At 47.7% G+C, this 7,125-nt stretch overlaps 1 long non-coding RNA gene across 1 annotated transcript; it reads left to right on the top strand.

Moving 5' to 3' along the window:
* The first annotated feature begins 790 nt into the window (after positions 1-790).
* LOC120230991 lies at positions 791-6,924 on the top strand. Its single transcript, XR_005528227.1, has 3 exons — positions 791-1,110; positions 2,237-2,483; positions 6,730-6,924. It is a non-coding gene; the product is annotated as an uncharacterized LOC120230991 (long non-coding RNA).
* Positions 6,925-7,125: the final 201 nt, after the last annotated feature.

Below are 7,125 nucleotides of genomic sequence, written 5' to 3'. Positions count from 1 at the left end.
AGCGGTGACCAGCACCAATGACCATCACAGTTACCTAAGTCTAGGGACCCTGGATTCATCACTACATGACTGGCTGGTTTGGGGATACATGAACCCTGTACTGAACCAACCGAGCACATGTTCCAAAGTGAAACAATCAAACAATGCAGTTTCTGGCTGGAAAATAGATAGGATGTAAAAGAAAGCATGAGAAACGTTCACATCAAAGTAGCCTATGGGGCATTGTTTTTAAAAAGAATCAAAGTTGATTATAAGTTTGATAACTAACATATCAAAACATTTTATTCAATATTATATGTTTTATGATGATTCACACACACACCTATATGACTTATGTATTTACTGCAATTTATGAGGAACTGAGGCAACTATGCAGATAATTTAAGAGTGAAGGCATCCTGTGTCCATTATCTGCACATTTGAGATGAATGGGCTTTTTCGTTTGTTTTTTATTTTTCTACGACAATTTTTAAGAGAAGTTTCAGGTTGACAACAAAATTGAACAGGAGATACAGAGATTTCCCATATACTCCCATTCCACATACACTTAGCTTCCTCCATTACCAGCATCGCTTCCAGAAGGGTATGTTCTTTACTCAGGATGTACCTACATGGACACATCATAGCCCCCCAAAGTCCTCAGGGTACATAAGGCACCATTCTTGGTGTTGTACAGTCTGTGGGGTTGGGCAGATGTGTGATGATGCATATCCACCCACCATTATGATATCATAGAGGGTATTTTCACTGCCCTCAAAATCCTCTGTGTTCTTCCTGTTCTCTGCTCATCCCTTCCCATCACTAATCTAGCTACTGTTTCCAAAGTTTTACCTTTTCCCAAATATGTAGTGGGAATCCTGCAATATGGAGCATTTTCAGATTGGCTTTTTACACTTAGTAATATGCACTTAAGGTTCTACCATGTCTTTTCATGGCTTGCTAGCTCTTTTGTTTCTAGCGCTGAATTATGTTATTGTCTGGATGGATCACCGTTTCTCTGTTCACCTACTGATGGACATCTTGTTGCTTCCACATTTTGGCAATTGTGTATAAAGCTGCTATAAATCACGTGCAAGTTTTGGTGTGGACCTGAGTTTTCATCTCCTTTGGGTAAATACCAAAGAGCGTGATTGTTGGATCGCTCAGAAAGAGTAGGGTTAGTTTTATAAGAAAGTGCCGAACTGTCTTCCAAAGTGGCTGTTCCACCAGCAATGAATGAATGTTCTTTTTGCTCCACATTCTTTCTTTTTTTTAATGTTTTATTTATTTCTGAGAGACAGAGAGAGACAGCATGAGCAGGGGAGGGTCAGAGAGAGAGGGAGATACAGAATCTGAAGCAGGCTCCAGGCTCTGAGCTGTCAGCACAGAGCCCTATGCGGGGCTGGAACCCACAAGCTGTGAGATCATGACCTGAGCTGAAGTCAGACACCCAACCAACCGAGCCACCCAGGTATCCCTTTGCTCCACATTCTTGTCAGCATTTGGCATTGACAGTGTTCTGGATTTTGGCCATTCTAATAGGGGTGTAGTGGTGTCTCGTGGTCTCATTTGCATTTCCCTGATGATGCATGATTGGAAGCAATGAAAGTTTTTAGAGCCATAATGACTCCAAGTACTGTTTCAAATTCCCCAAAGTCAGTCTGTGGTAGCAGACACAGCAGATTAGTAATTTCTTGATGTGACTTAGAGAAGTTAGTAAATGAAATCTAGAACCTGAATAAATCAATGGCTTAAGAAACAATACCCTATTCTTGGGACCAGGTCTCCTACAGAATTAAGGAGTTTGGGCAAAACTTTCAGACACCACCAAAGGCCAATTTCCAACGTTGAAGCTTCAGAACATTAAAGTAAATTGAAAAAAATGTCAAAAGAAGGTAATAAAATTGCCATAAATGTTGCCCTTTTTAGAAATCGGCACAATGGCACCTGCTATGTTTTAAAAGATTACAGAATTTCTATGTGTTTCTATGTGACCACACCACAGACAGTGTGGTCAGAACAGGACCCATTAGGGGCGCATGGGGGGCTCAGTCGGTTAAGCATCCAACTTCAGCCCAGGTCATGATGTCACCACTCATGGGTTCAAGCTCTGCCCTGTGCTGGGCTCTGTGCTGACAGCTCAGAGCCTGGAGCCTGCTTCGGACTCTGTGTCCCCCTCTCTCTCTGCCCCTCCCCTGCTCATACTCTGTCTCTTTCTCTCAAAAATAAATAAATGTTCAATTTTTTTTTTTTAAAGAACAGGATCGATTAGAGCCTTGGAAAGGTCATCCACCAAGCCTGCCACCTCCAATGTGGCTTTGTGTCCGGAGACCTCAAACACCTGTCATGCATGTGAAGATCTTCTTGCACATCTGCCCATGAGAGACTCTGTCTGCAATGAGCTCTCCTGGGGCCATTAGTGACAGTAAGAGTGAACCGGATTCACCTCCAGATCTGAGAGGCCATCATCCTTCATCATCTGGAAAGAGACTCTCCAGGCCCAGGTGAGTGGCTGAAACCTGTTGCATGGGGGGGGGGGGGGAGGTGCAAGCTGGGAGGAGCCCATTCTCCCCGCCGCGGCCACTGCCTGTGAGGCTGCTGGTCACGCAAGCTCTTTCTCGTCAGGAGAGGAAGCAGATATGATTCTGGGGACACGTGAGATTTTGAAAAGACGTGAATGGGAGGCTGCCCCCTCGGACTCTGAAATTGGGAAGAATGGAGGGCTAGGCTGAGAAATTGGGGTGTCTGTGAGCTGGCCCTTCCACCGCCCAGTGGCTGTTCTATAACATGTCCTTCCCAGGTCCCCAAGCTTTCAACCTTCTTTTGTCACCTAGTAGGGCCCCGTCATTGTGGTTGTTACCATAGCATAACCGTTCCCGTCCTGACCAACAGAGAAATATATTTTTTTTCTGAGAGCAAGAGCTGTGTACCCACCTAAAAACCCCTCCCCTGGGTGTGTGGGTGTGTTATTAAAGAATGTAACTTAAGGCACAAGGCAAGGGCTCAAATCACACCAGAAGGTCTGTTGCTGTGGAATGTCTTGCAAATCAGTCGGCATCACTGAGCACCGTATCTTCAGTTCTACAAAGATGGTCTTGTGAGGGACCCACCTGTGAGAACCGTACATGGAAAAGGTACTGTGGATTAGGAAACCAGTACCGCCCCATCCGGCATCCCTCAGAATCAATCACAGAGTAAAGAGGACCTTAGCCATTCAGCCGCAGCCCAGGGGGGGCCCTGGGGAGGAGTGAAGCCTGGTTTGACACCCACCCCTTCAAACCTAAGTGGACAAGTGAGCCATCAGAAGACCCCTTCCAGACTACAGCGCCCTCAAGTGCCAGGACCTTGACTCACCCTCTCCCGGCATCCAGCCCCAAGTCTGGCTCACAGGTGGTGACAACTTGGTGTTAAGTGCGTTAGCGGGTGAAGGAGTCTGAAAGGCAAGGGACCATTATCACCTGCACACTCAGAAGAGTGTGATCCCACAAGGAAGGCTGTTTGGAAACAAGTCTGAGGTTCCCGGTTTGGAGCTGAGTCAGGAAGCAGAACAAGCAAACAGTAGCCCCAAGGCTGGGATGGAGGAGGTGAGAGAGGCGACCCTCCATGTCCCCAGATGGCTGGACTGAGGAACATGACAGCTATTGAATACTGAATATCGATCAGCGCACAATCTCACTCATGTCGGAGAAGGAAGCGCATCCCGGGTGTGTGAGTGGAGAAGTCCCATGTGCCCCTCAGCCAGGCATTGCCTCACTTTTAAAACAAAGTGTTTCCACTTTAAAACTGTATTTTCAGATCGGCAGAATGTTAATAATTAAAGCTCGGGGATGGGAACTTGGGGGCTCATCACGCTGTTCTCTCTAGTTTGGGGCGTGTGCAAAATTGTGCACAAGACATTCAAAACCAGTGTCAGGGTTTTCTAACTAATCTCTGCTGCTTGAACCGGGTTTCTGAACGGTCCAACATAGCGCAGGTGATCTCCAAGCCACATATATCCCAAGGCAGTTCCAAATCTTCCAATTCACAGACATCACGGCAGTGTAGAGTTTTCTCTGGAGTTTCCCCCTCCCCTGTGCCCCCTCCGCCCCGCAGGCCTGAACGGTACAATAGGTAAATGAAAATGAAATTTTAGGTGATCTTTTCAGACCCTCACGGAGAGTCACTTCACACACAAGGGCAGCGTTGGGATGCTGGTGAACGTGCGGACGCACATCTCACTTGAAACACTCATTGCCCTACCTGAAGGATCTGAACTCTGGCCCTGTCAAAACAAGCCACCTTGCGATAAGCCAGGGACCCTGGGGCCTCCTATAAATGCATCCGCAGGAAGTGAAGAATGCAAAGTTCAGTCCTCTGATTCAGATGTGCACAGAATGTGATCTTTATTTTTCTACAACGTGATCTGATTTATTTCGAGCCTTTCTTATGCTAGAATAGCATAAACTGAATCACAATCTATTTGGGGATTTCCCCTTTGCTGGGGCTGTGTGTGAATTGGAAAGGGAGGGGTCAATGGTATCACTGGGAAAATAGCATCATCTATGGGTAGGCATCTGCTGAGACATTCCGGTCCCATCAGGACTCGATTTGCTCATCAGAGCAATTACTGGACTGTCCCTCAGCTGCTGGCAAAACTCCACTGAAGGGCAAGGGACAGTCTGGGACTCGGGCACCCATGAGGTGAGGCTTTTCTATGGCCTGTCCTTTCTCGTGGGGTGCTACTTAGGGCAGACAGCTTCAAAGTCTCTTTGTTCTCAGGTTTCCCCCCAAAACTAAAGATTCCCTCACTCCCACACCAGCAACGAGTAGAGCACAATGCACCCTAACCTACCCCCTGCCCCCCAACACATAACACTTCTTCTCTTTCTCCACCCCTTCCCAGCAACTTCCTAGAATCTTGAGTTAGTCTTGAGGTAAGATGCCTTCCCCTAAATTTTACCAGGTATTAGTCCAAATCTATTGTTTATGCCTAAAGGACCCTCAGGGCTGCGCTTTTAAAACTCAAAGTTTTTTGGGGTTTTTTTGGTTTTATTTTTCTTCTTTCTGTTTTTTTGCAATAACATCAATTCTCCATGGCAATGAACACCTCAAAGTCTGGGCTTGAAATGGAAAACGGTCCTGAGGTTGTGGGGTAACAGAAAGTAACAGGGAAATTAAGACCGCTATTAATTTTTTATTTTATTTTATTTTATTTTATTTTACTTTATTTTATTTTTGAGAGAGAGAGCGAGAGAGCGAGTGAGCATGTGTGCACAAGCAGGGGAGGGGCAGAGACAGAGGGAGGGAGACGAGGAGCTGAAGCAGGCTCCAGGCTCTGAGCTGTCAGCACAGAGCCCGACATGGGGCTCGAACCCACGAACCACGAGATCATGACCTGAGTCGAAGTCGGACGTTTAACCGACTGAGCCCCCCAGGCTCCCAAGACTGCTATTAATATTTTAAAGTATGATTTTGCCACAGATATTCTCTGATTTCCCTGCAACTCAACCTACCAGGAGCCTCCGCTCACCTTCACAGCTCTTCATCCCTTCACTACTCCTAGGGGGATCCTAAGATGGGTTTCACGGGTTTTCTCTTCCCCTGCTAACACCAGCTAAGGCCCAGGGAGCCCCGGATTCCACCACAAAAGGCGCCTGTGCCACTTCCTGCTGACACCCAAATCCATGGCACCGGGCTGCCCAGTCCGTGAAGCCCTGCCTGCATTCTTGATGCCCCCAGGGATTTTAGAGAAAACAGTTCTTTTAGCTTGTACTTACTGTTTAACTTCCTTGGCCATGAGCCCACGTGTCTGGTGCAGGCAGTGATGTGAGTGACAGACGTGTCCCCCGGACCCCCAAAGCCATTCAGTCTCTCATGCTCTGAGCATGTGGCTTCCACTATTTCCAGCTACCACTAGGGTGAGCCTTGTCCAGGGGCTCCTGCGTTGTGTAGGCAGAGAGGCCTCTGGTGGGTCAGCCCCACGGAACCCCCCCCACCCCCACCCCGGACGTGCTCGCACAATTTTAATCCTGGGACTGAGACAGCCCAGGTTCTCAAGCTGAGACCCAAACCCTGCCCCCTGCCTTCCCCAAAGTTGATACGAATGTTGTCTCTGTTCATGGATGCCGTCTGGTTACTGCCACCTCCGCTCTGGCCTCCGAGACGGAGGGGGACAGTTCTGTGAGGACACTTCTATGCTGCAGACACTAGATGCCTTCTTCCCCTTCTTGGGAGAGCCGGCCTTGCGTTCTCTAGCCTTCTCATTCCCTTCCGAGATAAATCCTTTGGGAAGTAATATTTAAAAATCTTTGTTTGGAAAACATGGAGCCTGATACATTAGGAGGATCCAGTTCTCCCTGATCTTCAAATATGGCTGTGCTATAACCCCCAGGACCTGTACTGCAAGAGGGACTTTGCGGGTGTGATTAAAATAAGAGTCTTGCACTGGGGAGATGACCTGGGATTAGCGCATGGGCCTGCTGCGGTCACAGGGGCCGTTATGAAAGGATGCAGGATGCATGGGAGTCAGGAGAAGGCAGTGTGGTTCTGGAAGGAGAGACTGATGTAATGGGCCACCAGCCAAGGAGCGCTAATGGCCTCCAGAAGCTGGAAGGGGAAAGGATTCCCCTTGGAGTCTCCAGAAGGAATGAGCCCTGTGGACACCTTGATTTGAACTCTGTAAGGCTCTAGAATTGGACGACTTCTCAAACACTAAGTTTGTAGTAATTTCTTACAGGGGCAGTAGTAAACAAAACCCCCCTCCTCACCTAGGGTAACACCGACTTCACACGGGGTCACAACACAGGAGACTTAGCAGAATAGCAGTGTGAACTTGTACCTGGGGATTTGACACCATGGCTCAGCTCTGGGGCTTCAGAAGAAACAGAGATTGTGAGAAGCTGGACGCTGTGTTTGTTCTCAAGGGGAGACTTGACATCAGCTCGCGTCTTGGTTGTTCATGGAATGGACAGTTCCATTGGAACTTCCAATGGAAGTTTCCCACCACATGGTGGGTAGTATCTAAACCTACAATCTGTAGACCACCTGGAACCCTGGTTACCACCTGCTAGCTGAATAATTCGGGGCAAGTAATTTAACTTTTATAGAATGGGGGTGGGGCACCTGCTTAAGCGTCCAACTCTTATTTCGGCTCAGGTCATGATCTCA

Source organism: Hyaena hyaena, unplaced genomic scaffold, assembly GCF_003009895.1.
Source record: "Hyaena hyaena isolate Hyena2069 unplaced genomic scaffold, ASM300989v1 scaffold_51, whole genome shotgun sequence".
Classification (NCBI taxonomy): domain Eukaryota; kingdom Metazoa; phylum Chordata; class Mammalia; order Carnivora; family Hyaenidae; genus Hyaena; species Hyaena hyaena.
Note: the sequence above shows the minus strand (reverse complement) of the source record. Positions and strands in the feature narration are given on the sequence as shown.